General features: G+C 46.4%; 1 long non-coding RNA gene across 1 annotated transcript; it reads right to left on the minus strand.

Annotated features, from left to right (window-relative positions):
• Nucleotides 1–7,296: 7,296 nt before the first annotated feature.
• LOC137563471 (uncharacterized) lies at nucleotides 7,297–20,372 on the minus strand. The gene is made up of 3 exons (XR_011030360.1): nucleotides 20,242–20,372; nucleotides 13,359–13,399; nucleotides 7,297–7,458 (listed from the first exon to the last, which is right to left on the minus strand). It is a non-coding gene; the product is annotated as an uncharacterized lncRNA (long non-coding RNA).
• Nucleotides 20,373–21,358: the final 986 nt, after the last annotated feature.

Below are 21,358 nucleotides of genomic sequence, written 5' to 3' on the forward strand. Positions count from 1 at the left end.
ACCCTTTATATGCCATCTCTTTCCCGAAGCGCATAAACATCCAGCAGCCCCGTGCTTGCATCCGATGTAATGACGAAAGCTTTCAGAGCAAACTACCAATCAAGCGGGGGACGCTGCCCCAGACCGCCAATCACAGCCCTCACTGCTCCCTGCTCGCTATTTAATAGGACGCGATTGTCTGGACGGCGGGACAAAACAGGGAGCAGTGAGGGCTGTGATTGGCGGTCTGTGATGCCTCTGCCCCATGGACGCACCAAGTTTAGTATATTTTTTTTTCCCGCTTGTTTTTTGTCCTCTAAACCTACATATAACAATCTTGTTGATTAAAAGTGTGCAACATAAAATGCATCTCACCATAGCTTAGGAATTTTAAAGAGAACCCATGGTGTTTTTTTTTTTTAAACCTTAAAAAGGACACAGAGGCATGTTCTGTGCACAATCACATACCTCAGTGTCTCAATTGCCGCCGCTAGTCCACCCCCCCCCCCGGTCTGCTGTGCCCGCCCCCCCCAACCCCCCCGTGAAAATATCGCCAGGCGAGTGACAATCTGCTTGTCGCTAGCCTTCTGTATACCTGAAGCTTGTCCATCATCGATAAGCGTGATTGAAAAGCTTCAGTTATACAGGTTACACAGAAGGCTAGCGACAAGCAGACTGTTGCTATCCTGATGATATTTTCAAAGGGGCACAGCAGACCGGGGGGGGGGGGGGAAGGCCGGGGACGACTGTCCCATGGCTCTCCGCCGCTGTCCCGGTAGGCCACGGCGAACTGCGCAGGCGTGGAACTACTGTGCCTGTGCAGTTCGCCACGGCCCATGTGGCCGTGATTCACAGCGGCGCTTCGCGCAGTCGCAGTAAGGCCGACCCTGCGGTCAGCCTGAATAACGGGCAGTGAGACCGGGACAGCGGCGGAGAGCGGAGTGGTTGGTGTGGGACAGTCGGCTGCAAGGGGCTGGAGAAAGCCCCAGGTCAGTAAAGCCCATTTGGGCTAGTTTGCCTAATAACTACTTTAAACAAATGACAGCTCATATATAAAAATGATTCCTCATTTTTACTCAAGGCAAATGCATGGCACAGGCTTCCAATGCCTATGTAACCTGGTTACAGATTGTGTACAAATAAAAAAATAAAAAACTACAGGCAACAGAAAGAACAAGTATGCAGTGGGTACGTCCTAGTCACATATCAGTGTAGGCATTTTAGGCCTGGTTTCTACTTGTGCGTTTTGTGTCAGATTTTTGTCTCAAAAAATTCGCATTGATTTTGCAACTAATGTAGTGAATGGGGCAGTTTCCACTCAATGCGAATTTTCGTAAACGTTAAAAAATCTGAGGTCCTGTATCTTTTTTTCAGACATCGCATACAATGCTTTATATAGGCAATGCAAATTTTCACGTTATTTGTCCGAAAATTCACATTAGATCCTTGGTTACAGGAAGTTGTCAGCAGTCATGACTAAGTTGTTACTAGGAAGACGTTATATTTAAAGGGGAACTGAAGAGAGAGGTATATGGAGGGTGCCATGTTTATTTCCTTTTAAGCAATACCAGTTGCCTGGCAGCCCTGCTGATACTTGGCCTCTAATACTATTAGCCATAGCCCCTGAACAAGCATGCAGTAGTCAGATCTGACAAGACTCGCTGCATGCTTGTTTCTGATGTTATTCAGATACTACTGAAGATAAATAGACCAGTAGGGCTGCCAGGCAACTGGTATTGATTAAAAGGAAATAAATATGGCAGCCTCCATATACCTCTTACTTCAGTTCCCCTTTAACTAAAGCGACTTTTCACATACCAAAATTTGCGTAAAAACGTACATGCAAATTTTTACCGATCAGAAAAATCTTGTACGATTTTTTGCAGGTAAAAATGTCACGCTACAGTGGAAACGTAGCCTAACAAACACATTTGCATAGTTTCAATATAAAGAAGTTTATAGAAACTACGTGAATATAAAAACAGAACATATCTAACTTTCCACATAAGCTGTGAAGCTAAGCCCCTCCCCCCCAGCACATCTTAAAGAGAACCCGAGGCGGGGTTCTATGAATGCAATCCACATACAGAAGCTGGGTGTGTCTATACAGCCCAGCCTCTGTTGCCATTTCAATCCCCCCTAAGCCCCCCCTGCGCTCTGTAATCAGCCATAATTACAGCCGTGCTGCTGACACAAAGCGTGTCAGAGCGGGCTGTTTACATCAGTAATGTCACTCTGCCGCTCCCCCCGCCTCCTGCAGAGCTCCGGTCCCCGCCCACGTCCCTTCCCTCACCGCTGATTGGAGGGAAGGGACGCGGGCGTGGACCGGAGCTCTGCAGGAGGCGGAAGGAGCGGCAGAGTGACGTTACTGATGTTAACACAGCCCGCACAGCGCGGCAGTGATTTATGGCTGATTACAGAATGCAGGGGGAACTTAGGAGGGATTGAAATAGCAACAGAGGCTGAGCTGTAGACAGACCCAGCCTCTGTATGTGGATTGCATTCATAGAACCCTGCCTCGGGTTCTCTTTAAAACAGAAGTGCTGTTGCAACGCACAGACGTGATTTTTGATGAGATGCAATTGCAGTTTCACTCGTACAATTAATGGAAGCCAAAATGTGTTTGCATATTTTTGTTGGGAACTGTGCGTTACGATTTGTGCTTTGAATCGCACGGATGCAGACAGACAGTGCAGTCTATGTACTTCTGATGTCCCCATGGACTGCGCCGCATTGCAGTTCGGTAAACGCACCATGTGAGTAAGGGCCCTTAGTCCTCTTTCACACCGGAAGCTGAAGGCAGTGAATACACTGCCTGCCAGACGCTCCTGTGCACAGACCAGGCACTAGCTAGAGCTTGGCACGGGCAGCGGAGATGTGCCCCTCCCCTATTAAACCGCATCAGAGCATAGCCCCCAGACAGCAACACCCCCCCTCAACATGGCAAAATGCATGTGATTCAAACAAGTGTAAACCCTGCCTAAAACAAAAAGAGCGAAAATCCCCCCCGTGTGCGCTCTCTCACCGCTGTTCAAGAAAGTTACATGTTACACTTCAATGAATCCATAGATTGACCTAGATATTTGTGTTATGGCTAGTCATTGTTTACGCAGGTGTATATCCTACATATTCTCAACTGCACAGCACCACAGAAGATGCTAAAACTATTAAAACCTAAAAGAATAATAATAATGGGGCACTGTGGCAAGTTGCAAAAACAACATCAGGTAGATTACTGCATTTAAAATATGAAGGAGTAGCCTCTCTCTATAAACCTCAAGACAACATTTAGTTGAAAAGGTCTATTGCCAGACATTTTTCTAAATAAATTAAACTGTAATATAGCAGTTTTACTAATGTACCCACATAAAGCAACCCTGCAGGATACAATATGCACTCACAACAATTATGTAGGCCCACAATGGAGTTATTCACAAAACTTCTCATAAATGAAATTTTCACTTAATAAAAATAACCTTGCGGCACATTTACAAGCATAATAATCCCTCAAAGTAAGTGGTTTCTGATTAACTTCATTTCAATATTATTTTTCTTACCTTAACCTTCCTGGCGGTAAGCCCGAACTGAGTTCGGGCTATGCCGCCGGAAGGCACCGCTCAGGCCCCGCTGGGCCGATTTGCATAATTTTTTTTTTGCTGCACGCAGCTAGCACTTTGCTAGCTGCGTGCAGTGCCCGATCGCCGCCGCTACCCGCCGATCCGCCGCAATTCCTCTCGCCGCGGCCGCCCCCCCCCCCCCCCCCAGACCCCGTGCGCTGCCTGGCCAATCAGTGCCAGGCAGCGCTATGGGGCAGATCGGAGTCCCCTCTGACGTCACGACGTCGATGACGTCGGTGACGTCATCCCGCCCGTCGCCATGGCGACGGGGGAAGCCCTCCAGGAGATCCCGTTCTTTCAACGGGATCTCCGGATCTCCGATCGCCGGCGGCGATCGGAGGGGCTGGGGGGATGCCGCTGAGCAGCGGCTATCATGTAGCGAGACTTTGTCTCGCTACATGAAAAAAAAAAAAAAAAATTTAAAAAAAAAAAGATTTGCTGCCCCCTGGCGATTTTTTTGCAAACCGCCAGGAGGGTTAATTATATTATGTGTTTGCTCCTTGGGAGCTTAAAAATGTAACACAGATAAGGTGAAATATGAAAACAGGTGAAAAAGCTTTGTGAATGATGCCCAATGTGTTCTATAGGCTCCCGATTCAAAAACAGGTGGTCCCCGGCAGTGATGTTAGCTACGACTATGTAGCTACTTCTAAACGAAATTGAAATTAGATAGCGGTGCCGCAGCAGCAGAGGAGGGTTTAACTCATCTTTGAAGCTGCCTGTAGCACTCCACTAGTGCCACTACTTCTTCCTTCTGGGTTTGAAGGAGGAAGTAGTGTAATTACTAGGACTGCATCGGCTAAAGGCGGTGTCACAGGTAAGTTGAGCCACACTCTGCTCTCAATTCAAACTCTCTAATGCTACGTACACACTTCATCATACACATTTTAACGATCGTTCTCGCAGAAAAGAACGATCAGAAGGAAATGTTGCGTACATATTTATATAAAATAAAAAAAAAAAAAAACACTGACATGGAGTTACAATAGATACAAATATATGATTGTTAACTTGAAAACAAAGTTTAATTGAAATGAGCAATGTAACAATCTTTACGGCCGTGCTACAAAGGAAGTAATGAAGCTGGGCAGAATTCAACGCAGGCGCATTGGCCCTTGTAACGATCGTTTTCAGCTGATGTCTGGAAACACTATAGTTTTGGAACGATTGTCGGTAGATGACGGATCGTAGGTTGGATATTGCCATCTTCCCGATGCCGTTCTTTTGTCGTTCGTGTTAATGATCGTTGGGTAAAGTTTTTTCCCCGATTGTCGGTGGAACGATCGTTAATTAGCTGTTTCAAACGACCGTAGTCGCCAGTGTGTACGCAGCATAAGTTTTCTCACTGTTGGAAATGTTCCATGCAGCTACGCTCTCTGATTTCTCCTCCTCTGGTGTGGAAGTGACATCAATGGGCAAGCATGCCGCTCTTATCGGCTCACCTAAGAGAGGGGATGTTCTGGACCCCATAAAAAGCCTTCCTGGTCCTCGCTTGGTCACCTCGTTCCACTGGTGTCCCTGGGTGAATTTACGTGCCTTTGTGACAACACGGCACCCCAGAGTACTTCAAAAGAGCGCTGAAGGCATGTGAATCCAAGAGGGGACACCATTAGAATGAGGTGACAGCTTGAATAAGCTCATTACGGTGTTGCGCTGATCATTTGGGCTCTGCCATAGGCAGTAATGAGAATTACGGCTTTAGCAAAACTCAGTGACTGGAGCCCAAATTAGAAAAAGGCAGTTTGTATGCCAGCAATATCCAGTGCCAGAAATAAATGTACTCCTCTCCCCCCCACCACCCAAAAAAGAATTGATCAGCTTGGAGGGGGAATAGCATTAACGCCATCCAGGAGTTTGGCTGCAGCAGGATGATCCGTCTGTCAACTTAAAGAGAACCAGAGGTGGGTTTGAAGAATGCTATTAGGACACAGAGGCTGGTTCTGCATACTATCACCAGCCTCTGTGTCTGTACTGTGTCTCCCCAGCCCCCCCCTGCTTTCCCCCCATAAAAAAAAATAAAATAAAAAGCCATGCTAGCGACGTGCAGCTTGTCGTTAGCTGGCTGTTTACCTTAATGCTGCCCGTCACTGCCGCTCCCCCGCCTCCTCTATAGCGCTGCTCCCAGTCTGATTGGAGGAAAGGGACACAGACGGGGAGCGGCGCTATAGAGGAGGCGGGGGAGCGGCAGTGACAGGCAGCATTAAGGTAAACAGCCAGCTAGCGACAAGCTGCATGTCGCTGGCATGGCTTACCCCCCCCCCCCCCCCCCCCTCTTCTATGGGGGACAGCAGAGTGCAGGTTGAGGGGAGGGGGGGGGTGCGGGGAGGACAGTACAGACACAGAGGCTGGTGATAGTATGCAGAGCCAGCCTCTGTGTCCTGATAGCATTCTTCAAACCCACCTCGGGTTCTCTTTAACCCTGTGCCAAATTTTGGCCATGGCCATTATGAATGTACACAACTGAGAAATTTGACAAGATTAGCTGCATGCTTGTTTCAGGAGTGTGATTTAGACCCTACTGACCAGAAAGTTCAGCAGGACTGCCAGGCAACTGGTATTGTTTAAAGAAAATCTGTACTCTAAAATTCTTACAATAACAAGCATACCATTCTATTCATTATGTTCTCCTGGACCCCTCTGTGCCATTTCTGCCACTCCCTGCTGCAATCCTGGCTTGTAATTGCCAGTTTTAGGCAGTGTTTACAAACAAAAGACATAGTTGCTAACCAGAATGTGATAGGCTGTGGAGAGGGTGTGTATAGCTTCTGCCTATAACAGCAAACAGCACATTCCTGCCTGAGCCCGACAAAGCCATCAGAGGAAAGAAGATTAGATTATATAACAGAGATAATACAGCTACTGTGCAACTAGGAAAGGCTGCAGGAAGACAGACCACATCAGAACAGGTATAGGAACTTATAGAAGAAATAAGGCTGAACATTTTGTTACAGAGAGTCTCTTTAAAAGGAAATGAATATGGCAGTTTCCATAGGTCTCAACACCTTGGGTTCCTTTTTAGCAGCTTAGTGGGACTTTGTAGGTAGTGAGTGAAGCAGCATTTCACAGACCATCTCCAACCTTTAGAGGACCACTATCGCAAAAATCATAAAATGTAAAATACATGTAAAGTTAAACACCTACAAATAAGGAGTACATTTCTTTCAGAGTAAAATGATCCAAAAATTACTTTCCTCCTACGTTGCTGTCACAGCAGGTAGTATAAATCTGACAGAACATGCGGTCTAGCACATCTTCTCATGGGGGATTCTCCAGTTTTGCCGCGTTTCAAAAGCTCTTAGCGAATGGCAGTTGCTCTGTACAACTGCCAAAAAAGTGTGCAGCGATCAGGGAGGCTGGCCAGCATCGTTGTATAAATCCTTTTCAGGAAATTTCTTTATAAAAAAAAAAAAAAAGAAAGAAAGAAAAAGCCTTGCTGAGAATCCCCCATGAAGAGATGGAATAGTTCAAAACTGTCGGTTCTGTCAGATTTCTACTACCTACTGTAAGTGACAGCAACATAGGAGAAAAGTCATTTGTGGCTCATTTTACTCTGGAAGAAATGTACTTATTTGTATGTGTTTACATGCATTTTAAATTTTACAATTTTTCACGAAAGTGGTCCTTTAACAGACCACATGGGGCTCCTAAAAGGTTCCCTCCCAGCACAATACTCAAATCAAACGCTTTATACTTACACTGCTCATAACTGGATTCAAACTGGAAATAAGATGCAAAAAAAAAAAAAAAAAACCCAGTGCACAGTGAGAAGAGTTCAGCTCCTTAAAAGCCCAGCCGTGATGCCCATGTAATTGCAAAAAATACAGTTAACATTCCAGATTCTTACAAGGATGCTCGCCAGAATCTGCAAAGAAATCAAAAGAATGTGGTCATAAACTTAGCCAGCCTTACTGGTATATGATAATGCACATTTCTGTTGCAGAAGAATTTATAGTCTTGCCATTGTTTGGGATCCCTCTGAGCACAAGTGCAGGGGATAAAATCAGAGCTTACTTCAAGGCCTGCATAGAGTTACAACAAGCAATTCAATTAGGTGGACCTTTGCTGAATCTTTATCTATACAATAGGTGAGGAGTCCTACAGTTTATAAAGGGGCTACGAAGATCAAATTATTAGACAGGGAGACCCCAGCCAAATATTCTGGGCACATAGATCGGCTTCATTTACCCTGAAATGCAGCACCACTTGGAAATACCTTAAAGAGACTCTGTAACATTAAAAAGATCCCCGGGGGGGTACTCACCTCGGGTGGGGGAAGCCTCCGGATCCTAATGAGGCTTCCCACGCCGTCCTCTGTCCCACGGGGGTCTCGCTGCAGCCCTCCGAACAGCCGGCGACTGTGCCGACTGTCAGTTCAATATTTACCTTTGCTGGCTCCAGCGGGGGCGCTGTGGCGACTTTCGGCACGGAAATAGACGGAAATACCCGATCTCCGTCGGGTCCGCTCTACTGCGCAGGCGCCGGAAACTTGCGCCTGCGCAGTAGAGCAGACCCGACGGCGATCGGGTATTTCCGCCTACTTCGGCGCCGACAGCCGTCAGAGCGCCTGCGCAGGAGCCAGGAAGGTAAATATTACGTCACCGCTGCACGGAGGGCTGCAGCGAGACCCCTGACGGATGGAGGACGGCGTGGGAAGCCTCATTAGGATTCGGAGGCTTCCCCCACCCGAGGTGAGTACCCCTCAGGGGCCGTTTTGTCGTTACAGTTCCTCTTTAAAGGAGTTATCAGGGAAAAGTAAAAATTAGCTTTACTCACCTGGGGCTTTCTCCAGCCTCTTGCAGCCGACTGTCCCACGCTGTCACCTCCGCTCCCCGCCCTCGCCGGTCGGTATTCAGGCCGACTGCGGGGTCAGCCTCACTGCGGCTGTGCGAAGCTGTCAATCATGGCCACGTGGGCCGCGGCGAACTGTGCAGGCGCAGTACTGTGCCTGCACAGTTCACATGGCTCACGCGGCCATGATTGACAGCGGCGGTTCACGCAGGCGCCGTAAGGCAGACCACGCAGTTGGCCTCTGCAATGTGCGGGGAGCCCGGGACGGCGGCGGAGAGGTCGGCGTGGGACAGTTGGCTGCAAGGAGCTGGAGAAAGCCCCAGGTGAGTAAAGCTAATTTTTTGTTTCCCTGATAACTCCTTTAAAGGGAACCAAAGGCCCCAGAAAAAAGTTTTTATACATACCTGGGGCTTCCTCCAGCCCCATACGCACGGATCGCTCCCACGCCGCCGTCCTCTGCTGCCTGGATCCGCCGGTACCAGGTCCCGTCATGGCCGCCAGTCGGCCGACGCGGCCAATAGTCCGCATCACACCGAGCTCCCTCCATGTATGTACGCGTGAGGCTGCCTACTGCGCAGCCTCATGCGCATGGGTAAGGAGGGAGCCGCTGTGATGCGGACAATTGGCCGCATCCGCCGGAAGTGACGAGACCCAGTACCGCCGATCCAGGAAGCGGAGTATGGCGGCGTGGGAGCGATCCCGGCTTATGGGGCTGGAAGAAGCCCCAGGTATGTATAAAAGCTTCTTTTTTTTTTTTTAACACGTTCCTCTCTGGTTCCCTTTAAAGCCCAATCTACATGATACGATTCTTTGTACGATAAGATTACGATTCTATTTACAATTCGATTAAATCCAGCATGTCCAATAGGGATTCGATGCAATTCGATTTGCCATTGTTTTGCAATGGCAAATCGAACTGAATCGTAAATAGAATCGTAATGGTATCGTGTACATTGGGCTTAAAGGACATCAGAGGTGAAAATAAACTGATGAGATTAACAATTTTAAACTATCCTCCATCTCCTAAAACTGGCTTTTTAGCTCTTTCCTACTCTCAGAAGACATTTACTGACAGGAAAGTGTTTTATGGATGTAACCCATCAGCGAGGGTTACTCCAGTTCCGATTCAGATAGAAACTGTCACTTGCATACCTGATGTTTAAAGAGGAACTCCAGTGAAAATAATGTAATAAAAAAGTGCTTCATTTTTACAATAATTATGTTTAAATGATTTAGTCAGTGCTTGCCCATTGTAAAATCTTTTAAATCCCTGATTTACATTCTGACATTTATCACATGGTGACATTTTTACTGTTGGCAGGTGATGTAGCTGCTGCATGCTTTTCTGGCAGTTGGAAACAGCTGTAAACAGCTATTTCCCACAATGCAACACGGTTCACAGAAGAACACAGCATAGTCATTTGAGTGCAAGGCACAGTACATCCATATGTCTATCTCATCCTGTCACATGCCACCTCGTTTGTCCCTTAAAGGACAATTGAAGCGGATATGGCGGCTGCCATATTTATTTCTTTTTAAGCAATACCAGTTGCCTGGCTATTCTGCTGATTCTCTGCCTCTAATACTTTTAGCCATAGCCCCGAACAAGCATGCTGCAAATCAGGCATTTCTGACATTATTGTCATATCTGACTAGATTAGCTGCATGCTTGTTTCAGATGTGTGAATCAGATACTACTGCAGCAAAATAGACCAGCCGGGCTGCCAGGCAATTCGTTTTGGTTAGAAAGAAATAAATATGACAGCTTCCATTTACCTCTCAGTAGAGTTGACCTTTAAAGAAAACCTGAAGCTTTTTAGGCAGGAGGACACTTACCTGAATTGTGCGCATTTTGCCAAGCACTGCTGCCTTGGCTATTGTAGTTGATGGCCCAGTGAGTGGGAATTGCACATCATTTGCATTCTGCGTCTTTACCCGCAATTTCAAAATCAGGCAGCTTTCTGCTTTTCCCCTGTACAACGCGAACGGTCCCAATTCAAATGCATTGTGCCAAATTCAAAAAAAATTGTGAATTAATGCAGGAAACATAGCTGAAGGGCGAATGCAGCGAATGAAGCCAGAAGCCTGGGAATCGAACAGTGAAACACTAGGCCAAGTGCGCTTCCTGCCTAAGAATGACATTTGCCCAGCAGGCATGCAGATTTCCTGACTTTAACTGCTCCTCAGAGACACCCCCGGCAACACACATGCAGCTAGTTAAAGAGAAACCGTAACCAAGAATTAAACTTCATCCCAATCAGTAGCTGATTTCCAATGATAAATCTTTTGCTTTTCTCAAACTGATCATCAGGGGGCTCTGTATGGCTGATATTGTGGCGAAACCCCTCCCACAGTGTGATGTCAGGACCATGGTTTTGACATCACACTGTGGGAGCAGTGTTGCATTGTGGGAGATGACAGCCATTTCCAACTGCCAAAAAAAGCAAGCAGCATCTCCTTCCACTGTCATCACCTGCCAGCAGTAAAAATGTCATCATGTGATAAATGTCAGAATGTAAATCAGGAAAGAGGAAAGCTTTCACAACGGGGAAACACTGACTAAATCATTTCTACATAATTATTGTAAAATGAAGCACTTTTTTTATTACATTATTTTCACTGGAGTTCCTCTTTAAGCCAGTGAACTCTGAACACCTGATCTGCATATGCTTGACTCAGAGTGCACTAGAAGCGCACCATCACCACAACCAGGCAAGACGTGTTCTCCAAATGGAATCAGTAGATGCTCTCTTGGTATTCTGCTTACTTCAGGTTTTATATAAATCCAAAATTAGTAATTCAACACCTTGAGGCTTTTTGCTCCAAGTCCTCCATGTAAAAACAGTCCTGTGGTGTCTAAAACCTGCTACAAAGCCAGAGCAAGGAACAGAAAGTGACAGATGCCAAGAGAGGTCACAAACCCCCATTAAGGCCAGAAACCGCTTTGCGATTGGAAAACTCTTGCTAATGTAATGCTATGGGTGTGATCCCACTCGAGCAATGTGATTTTATAAAAATCCCCCTTAGCATTGCATTAACAAGGGCTTTTTCAAATCACTAGCGCTTAGAAATCGCTCCTAGTGGGCTTCTGGCCCAAGTCAGGCATAATGTTAGAGGCTCACTTCAGGCAGAGACTCTTTCCTGATTCTGGTCTAGGCATGCAGATGTAATCAGTCATTCTGATGTGGAGCTTGTGTTTGAGTCCATCTTAGCTTCCAAGTAAGCCAAGGTGTAAGACAACACTTTTACAGTACCTGGTTAGGAGCCCAGGCATGAGCCTCTTACACCATCACAGACTGTAAGTGCTACAGGCTGCTATATACTCAGAGATTCAGTCTGTGCTATCCCACTTGCAGTCTGAGCAGTGGAATGATGCAGTCTGACAACTAGCAACTCTGCCTACATAGGCTAAAACTGTCTTTTACTTCTTATCATGTGATCAAAATTGCAACAGTTTATAGTAGCAGAACCTCTGTAAAATCAGATTATAGTGGTACTTGTATGTGTGTGTTTGGAGATGGGCTTTAATTAACTTCATATATTAAGCAGTCTAAACTAGGTTGCATTGACTATGCTCCAGACTACCTCTGCTGCAAAATGGACGGGAACCAAAAATGTATAGAACATGATTCACAAGCCATTTTGTGACTCAACACCATTAAAGATCTTGCACCTTCATTTTGTAACTATATATTTTTCCTTCGGAATCTTGCTGGAAATCATGTCAACAGTGTACTGCGTGGCGTTAAAGCAAACCAGAGGTGGATTAAAAAAAAAAAAAAGTTAGATACCCAAAGATCCTCCAGACGCGTCAAGCAATAATGGCGCTGGAAACCTGGGTGCCGCCCAATTACGTAAATTTTTAACTACAGCTATAGTGTGCGCTCAGTCAGTAATTTGGGCACTGACAAAAGACATAGCTCAAATTACGATAAAACAGCTGGAAGCCGAATTACGTTTTACCCCAGTCCACAGCAGCCTGGAGGTGGAATAGTAATGAACGCCGTCGGGCCCTCTGCAGGAGCAGGGTGAGCCGCTTTTCAGCTTCACCCTGTGCCCAAATTTCCAAGTGCTTTAACTACGTGTACGCCCTCCAGACTCTTCCCATGTCCTCCTTGACATCTCTGCCCGTGACTCTTGTTTTGCACCTGTGATCCCCTTTGTGCACAAGTACGGCTGCATTAGCACAGAGCAACTCATATGTCACAGAGAACGGTCACAAGAACATATCCGACAAACCCTTGTCGGATATGTTGAGCGGGACCGCCGTGCACGGCAACGGTGTGGTTGAGAAAGACACAGGAAGCCTCTGGACTATCTAGAGGTTCCCCTCTACCAAGTTAACTTTTTTGTCATTCATTGCTTGCTTCATTGTGTTTACTGAAGTAACACACAATTCTACAGAAGATGGATCCATATGCAAATCCAGCAGTAATCACTCCCATCTTACAAACAGATGACCCACCCATGAAAGGCAGCTTTCATTATGAAACCTGCAGAGCTTCTGAGCAATGACCTGAGTAACACCTGCGATTTGCTAATGCCTTCTACTAATGTCAGATGCTATAAGACACCTTCTGAGGTCTTGTGGAGTTAGTGTCTTCATGCTTGTCCATGCTTTGATAAGTCAGCTGTTTGGGCAGCACAAGGACTACCTACACAGTATTAGGCCTCTTGTCCACAAGCAGCTAAAGGGGGTGAATTCACCGGCCAGGCGCTTCCTAGCGCTCGGCACGGGTGATGGACACCCCCCCCCCCCCCCCCCCTTGTGGAGCTCAGCAGTTGCTATTGTCAGACGCAACATGACATTTTTTTTTATATCGCCAGATAACACTAGTGTGTGCCAAATGTGACACCCGCAGTTACCAAATGTTGCCATTCGACAAACGAGCAGTTCAGTCACCTGTTATAAAGAAGCCTGAGGCAGGTGGTTTTAATACTGTGGCTGATCAGCGTAGTTCAGATGCTACTAACCTTTTCAAGTAGTTAGGCAAATCAAGCTTCTCCTCACTGTCCTGCCAATACAAGGAAAAAAAATAGAATTCATTGTCCATATTTGGCAAACATTAAAATTACTACAGAAGTCCCATTCACCATGATGTCACATAATCCCAAAAACGTATCCCTTTCTTGTTTCCTGGCAACACCCAATTCTGATCTTAGAGCAAATGATAAAAAAATGTGACCTACTCATTTCCCCCCCGATTCTGCTTTAATTGGTTTGACACAAGCTGCTTTTAATGTCATTTTATTAAAATGGCTTTTCCTTATATAAAGCTGGCCTGCTCCTGGCTTAAAGGATACAGGAGTTAAAAGAAAAGGGTACATCCAAGCTAAAAAAAAAAAAAAAAAAAAAAAGATCTACTAACCGGGGGCTGCCTCCAGCCGCACCAGCCTGCCGCAGCAACACTCCCAGCAGGTGGCTCGGGGTCCCCTCCGTTGCAGACGCCGAACGACATCTTCTGCGCCTGCGAGAAAGACCGCGTATGCCTGGAGCGTTCTGCGCAGGCACATAAGATGTGGATCCCAGGCCACCGGCTGGGAGAGGTGCTGCAGCGAGGGACAGATAGGCTGCCAGGGGCTGGATGAAGCCCCAGGTAAGTACCGTAAATATTTTTTTTTTAAGCTCGGACCTTCCCTTTAAGTCAGCATAGAAAAAAAAAAAAAAACAGAAAGTTGCATATTCACCAGATTATGAACACTGCAAGCCCCATAAACACACTAGACAGTCCCAGCAGGCTGATAAAGACCACCCATGTCAAGAATCCATCTTGTGTATGGCAGCACACGACCCCCCTCTCAGGCAGATTGTTCTCCCCACTCACTTGGCTCCTATGTGACCCCACTCGCGTGTTGCTCCGGCAGACACCTACATAGCAACACAATACGTTGCTAACCTGCAGGCTAGCGACGTGTCTGTACAGCATCTGCTCTGCAATGTCCAACGGACCAGATACCCACTGGGCAAAATTCCACATGTGTATACGTTTTGCTGAAAACTGTTGCAATTGCATGACTGCCAGTCTGCCACAACGGAGAGAGGAAAGTTACGATTAAAATCAGAGTTTGCATGAGAGATGTCATCTCAAATACAAGTTTATTTTTTTTGCTGTTATTTTAACTACATTAAAATGGAAGTAGCATAGGCTGAACTGGACCTTTGCATGGGACTAATCAGATGCAAAAAACATTTATTCACAGCTTAAAGTGAACATAAGCCAAGTAAAATTATTTAAAACAAACACATGATGTACCTACAAATTAAAATTACATACTTACCTTGCCATCAGTTCCTCTCAGAAGCTAACCATTTTCTTCTTTCTATTCCTGACAATATTTTGTCACAACTGAAATACCAGCTCCTATCAGTTATATTTCAGTTGCTGTCAGTTATAACTGAAAGGAGAACTGATGAGCAAGGTAATGTCCATGTTTCCCTATGGGTTCACATGGGCGATATTGCCTTTTAACAGTGTGCTGACCTGTAAGCTGTTATTGGGTAACGGCCATTTTCAAAATGGAGGACTGAGAATACCATTGATCACAGTGCAAAAACCGTTGCAAGCAGGAGAGGAAGAGATTAAAGAAAACCTGAACTGAAAATTAAAAGTCAAAATAAGCATACACAAGTCATACTTACCTTCCATGTAGTCTACACCTCAGTGTCTTTCTCCTGTCCCGCGTCCTGTTTGTTCACTGTGATCAAGGGAATTTTCCGTCCTCCATTTTGAAAATGGCCATTACCCATAACAGCTTTCTGGTCAGCACACAGTTAAACTGTAACATCGCCCACTTGAGCCACAGGGAAACATGGACATTACTTGGTACATCAGTTTTCCTCTCAGCTATAACTGACAGCAATTGATATTTTACTGACAGCAACTGATATATTTAAGATCTGACAAAATATTGTCAGAACTGGAAGGGATTATTGTCAGAAGAAAATGGTGAGCTTCTGAGAGGAACTGATGGCAAGGTAACTATGTAATGTTCATTTGAAGTTACCTCATGTGTTTATTTTAAATATTTTTACTCAGTACAGGTTCTCTTTAAAGAGGAACTCCAGTGAACATTTTACTGTTGGCAGGTGATGTAGCTGCTGCATGGTTTTTGGCAGTTGGAAACAGCTGTAAACAGCTATTTCCCACAAAAGTTTGAACTTTTCTTGTGGGAGGGGTTACTTGTGGGAGGGGTTGCACCACAATATCAGTCATACAGCGCCCCCTGATGGTCTGTTTGTAAAAAAAGAATAGATTTCTCATGTAAAAGGGGCTATCAGCTACTGACTGGGATAAAGTTCAATTCTTGGTCAGAGTTTCTCTTTAACGAGTAGACTACATGGAAGGCAAGTATGATGTGTGCATGTTTAATTTGACTTATTTTCAGTTCAGGTTTGCTTTAAAGGTGGCCATACACTTACAGATGGCCATCAGATAGATCCCTTTCTGATCAAGTTCGATCAGAGAGGAATCTATTGGCGGACAACACACTACACAGATTTGTAATCGATTTTAGCATGAAATTGATTAAAAATCTAAAACTGTCAACTGACACCTATCTCGATGGTAAAATAGTCTAACATAAAATGAATAATTAAATAAAAATCATCATTACTTTACATATCTCATTAGCACCATGTGCTGCTCTGGTTCTGCCTCACTTCCAGTTCACATGGACAGAAAGTCTCTAGGAAAACTGAACGATTTGCACACCTCCAATCTGTAAAGGAGAACCAGATCTACAAGATCAGTAAGCTTTTTATAGATCCTCATTCATTAATCATGTTACAAACAGGGATGGGCTTCCGAGGACTGAAGTAAACAAATTCAGAATTCTAATGAAAATTACTGCACCTGTGATCGTGAGATGGGGGGTTAACATACCCAGAAGTCCATGGATCTTATGTGTGTCACTGCTTGTAATACGCAACCTATGGGACATGTTCCACCAGTCACTACCGCACTTCCACCACTCACTACCACTCCATGTTCTCCTTCCGGGGAAAGTGCGGTAGTGACTGGTGGAACTTGTCCCATGTGTCGCGTATTACAGCAGTGACACGCATAGGATCCATGGACTTCTGGGTATGTTAACCCCTCCTATCCCGCAGCCACAGGTGCAGTAATTAGTAGAATTCAGACTGAGTACTTCAGTACTCAGAAGCCCTCCCTGGTCACCAGAGAGTGTAAAGGTGCCTCATGCATTTAGCGATGTATGGGCAGAATCGACAAGGAGACAGATCTCTCTACTCAAATCTGATTGGAGAGATCTGTTGGTTGTCCATACACCACAAGCAGATTCCCGAACAATTTCAGCATGAAATCTTTCTGGAATCGGCCTGACCAGGGCTGTGGTACGGTACAAAAATCATTTGACTCATTTTATGAAACCACCGACTCCGGGTACCCAAGAGGGCCACGACAGACTCCTCGACTCCGACGTCTAATTTTTACAAAGGCTATGAATTTGGTTGAAAAATCATCCGACTCCTCAGTTTACTGAAACCATCGACTTCGAGTACCCAAAATTGTTCCTACTCCTCGACTCCACAGCCCTGCTCCTGACTCCTTGCAGCCCTTGGTCACTCTCTCCCCCCCCCCCCCTAGTCCATATAAATACTTCAACCGTCTGCTGCCCGGAAATGTTTATGCCGTACTTACGCATGCGCGGCCCACGAGATTACCCGTATATTGTTATTTGAAAAAATTGGGAGACCAAAATCATATCCTCAATGGTGTACCACAACACCAATAATATAACCATATAAGTACAAGGATATATAGTAAAAAAGTATTTTTAAAGAGACAAAAGTTTAAAGATTATCTTAAATCTTAATGTATCAAAAAGTTATTTTGTAAAAACAGAGTTCACAAATCTTCAAGCGAATTCATCTTTGTAAACAACATCCCTTTATCAAGTAAAAAAACCATGTTGAAATATGCAAATGTTTAAACACTTAACGACCACGGTCAGCTGATCGGCGGACCTAGGTGTTAAGTGGTTGTACATGGAAACGGCCGCCTTTCCATGTCAGTTCATGGAGGGTGTCTCCGTGAACTGCCTGCGAGCCTCCGATCGCGGCTCGCAGGCGAAATGTAAACACGCGGGGAAGAAATCCCAGCTGTTTACATCATACGGCGCTGCTTCGCAGCAGCGCCGTAAAGGAGATCAGCGATCCCCGGCCTCTGATTGGCCGGGGATCGCTGCATTCTGATAGGCTGAAGCCTATTAGAGGCGGCACAGGACGGATCTCCGTCCTGCGCCGCCCATAGCCTGCGGGAGAGGGAGGGAAGGACGGGGAGACTGGGAATCGCTGCGGAGGGGGGGGGTGGCTTTGAAGAGCCCCCCGCAAGGCGGCGATCAGACACCCCCCCCAGCAGGACATCCCCTAGTGGGGAAAAAAAAAGGGGGGGGGATCAATCTGATCGCCCTGGCTGATTCCTGATCTGTGCTGTTGGCTGGAGAGCCCACGCAGCACAGATCTGTGCCAAATCCCCTGGTCCTTAAGGCCCGGTTCACATTAGCGTTCGCTATCAGGATTTTCCGGATCGGATCCGGAACGCATACTGTACAAACGGAACGTACGTTCCGCATAGCAATGTAATGTCTATGCGGACGTTCACACGCGTCCGTTCCGTACGTACCGGAGCCGGATCGGATCCGGACTCTTTTCCAACATGCGCTATTTTTTGGGTCCGGATCTCCGACCCACGCATCCTGACCGGAGCCTGACAGCACCATCAGGCACACAGAAACCAAAGGGGAACGGAAGGCACAGAACACACTGCCTACAAAAACCTGACATTCTACCCCACTTCCTATGCGTATCCAAGCGGCCATTTCGAATGGGGACACATGGGCCAAGCATGTCTGGAGTGGAGCAGCAGTGACAGACGTGCTGGAGCTGTTTTGGCAGAATGTCGGAGGTGGAGGTGAGGCCTACAGCGGAGGAACCTGATTCTACAGGTGCACCTTCTGCTGACCCCAACATTTTTTTTTATTCAATTTCGCTATTTTTTGCCCACGGATCCTGATGGCAGCCTGATGCATGCCTGATGCAAACGGACCGGATCCTGATCGGATCCTGATCGGAACCGTACGGTTCCGATCAGGATCAGGTCCTGATCCGATCAGGATCCGGTCCGTTTGCAAGGCAAAACGCAAGTGTGAATGGGGCCTTAGTAGTAACTCCGATCAAAATTGAACTTTATCCCAATCAGTAGCTGATACCATCTTTTACATGAGAAATCTATTCCTTTTCACAAACAGACCATCAGGGGGCGCTGTATGACTGATATTGTGGTGAAACCCCTCCCACAAGAAAAGTTCGAACTTTTGGCAGTTTCCTGTCTGTGAACCTTGTTGCATTGTGGGAAATAGCTGTTTCCAACTGCCAAAAACCATGCAGCAGCTACATCACCTGCCAACAGTAAAATGTTCACTGGAGTTCCTCTTCAAAAAGGCGACAACGTCGACTTGTTTCGGAATAACCTTCTTCAGGCCTTCACAAACAAATGTAATCTGTAATATACAGGACAAAAATTGGGACGGGTACCATCTGAACAAAATCAAGCTAGGAAACACCACTTAAAACTACCATTGGATACAGCACACAGGTGAGGTGCACCAGGAGAGAGACGCGTATATCGGTCAGGGGACTCGTGGCACATGTGCCCCACGTGCTCTATGCTAGTTGTCACATGGGACGCAAATTCATAAGAACCGGTGGAGGTGCAGCCGGCACTCAGGGGCTGCAGATATGTAAAATATTTACATGCACCGGGAGGCATCTAACATTGGGGGGGTTGGAGACAGCAGCCAGGAGTTCTGCCACTTTCACACATCGTTACCACAAGGGCTGGATTTAAGCCAAGGCCTCATAGGCCATGGCCTAGGGCACCAAAGGATGAAGGGGCACCACAAGATGAAGGGTGGGTGGGCAGCAGGCTATAATGGGGGGGGGGGGGGTCACCTGGCTATCTATACTGCAGAGAGGGAGGGTCATCAGGCTATCGATACAGAAAGGGAGAGGGTCATCTAGATTCTTATAATAGATGGAAGGATGGGGAGAGAGTCATCAGGCTGTTGATACTGAAAAGAAGGGGAGTCAGACTATATAAACTGGAGGGGTAGGGAGGGTTATGTGGCTACCTAAACTGGACTTTTTTTTGGGGGGGGGGGGGGGGGGCGGCGTCATTTGGCTGCCTATACTAGAAGGAAGGGTCATCTGAATACCTATAATGGGGGGGGGGGGGGGGGGGTTTCAACTGGCTACCTATACTGAAGGGGGCAGCTGCTGACAGTGGCCTTGGGCGGTAAAGAGTACAAATCCGGCTCTGGTTGCCGCCGCGCACCAGATCGACCAAGGCAGACTGAGATTTCCCAGCATGTTTGATCAAGGTCAAAACTGGTCAAATCATTGATCGGGCATGCTTGCTGCAGCACCAATTATCAACCAACTCACTAGTTATCAAATTGGATGGTCCATCAGCCACTAAAAAAAAACAACAACAACAAATGTATGGCCACCTTAACACTATTAACAGCTTTGGAATGGCCGCACTTAATGATCATGGCTCCTGGGAGCAGAATAGCTGCTGAGGTGTGTGATGGCAGCTGGCAGCAGGATGAATGTGTGACAGCTGAATATACAAGCAGCAGGAGGCGTCACATGCAGGGCTATGACAGGACGCGGCCTGCCCTATGCTTAGCCCAGCAGCACACTGACATACATACAGTACATACATACATACTACAGCCAGGCATCAGGGAGGAAGCGGAGGACACTCCCCTCACCAGCCTCGGACCACTCCACACCAGCCCCACTCCCTCCTTCCCGCTCTACCTGCCCACTCACCGCGTCTCTCTCCGCCGTCCCCAACCCGGTAACAACTGCTCCCGAAGGGCGACTCAGAAAATACTGAACAAATTTCAATTTCACCGGACGTCCGCTTCAGCGAGGAGGATCTTGGGAGTTGAAGTTTTCAAGCAGGTATGATGCCCACACGATAGAATACGATGCGCATGCGTGAGGTTTGGCTAGAGCGCTGTATATTATGGCATCGGTGGGAGGAGCCATGTTAGTAGAGACATGTTTAGTAGCAACCATTGAGACCTTTATGTTATTACTGTTACGTTATTACAATATATTACTGTTATGTTATTACAACGATATACTATACTATAAACTCCAACATATTCTGTCGTAAAGTAATAAACAAACATGGGGTACACAATAATACGTACAGTGGTATACATTTTATATGCATAACTAGTGATGGGAATTCCGGCTCTTCTCAGAGAATTCATTAAAACGGAAAATTGAATACTTACCTTCCGTAATTTTCCTTTCCTGGATCAAACGATGGCGGCATACCTATGGGTATTGGCTCCGCCCCCAATCCCGATAGGACAGATCATCTATAAATTTTCAGCGCCCGCCCCCTCCAGCCATTCTGGTCTAAATCAGTCCTCGAATGGACAAGAGGGAGGGATTCGTATGCCGCCATCGTTTGATCCAGGAAAGGAAAATTACGGAAGGTAAGTATTCAATTTTCCGTTTTCCTGGACCAAACATGGCGGCATACCTATGGGATATAACAAACCACACTTGAGGGAGGGAATGCTGCCAAATATACGTATTTATTTACACCGACAACACAGCTCTTCCAAACTCGACAGAAGACAAAGAGGCAGGATCAACATGATAGTGCCTCAAAAACGTATTCACAGAAGACCAACTGGCAGCTTTACAAACAGATTCTACTGACACTTTTGAGAAGCATGCCCAAGAAGCAGCCATGCCCCTGGTAGAATGCGCATGGACCTCCTTTGGGGCAGGCAGCCCCTTAACAGTATAACATTTCTGAATAATTCTGACTAGCCATGAAGCCACCGTTCGGGTAGTTACAGGAAGGCCCTTTCTTGGACCTCTGAAGTTGACAAATAAGCGATCTGAGTTTCTGAATGAAGCT

This window comes from Hyperolius riggenbachi, chromosome 1, assembly GCF_040937935.1.
Source record: "Hyperolius riggenbachi isolate aHypRig1 chromosome 1, aHypRig1.pri, whole genome shotgun sequence".
NCBI classification, from domain to species: domain Eukaryota; kingdom Metazoa; phylum Chordata; class Amphibia; order Anura; family Hyperoliidae; genus Hyperolius; species Hyperolius riggenbachi.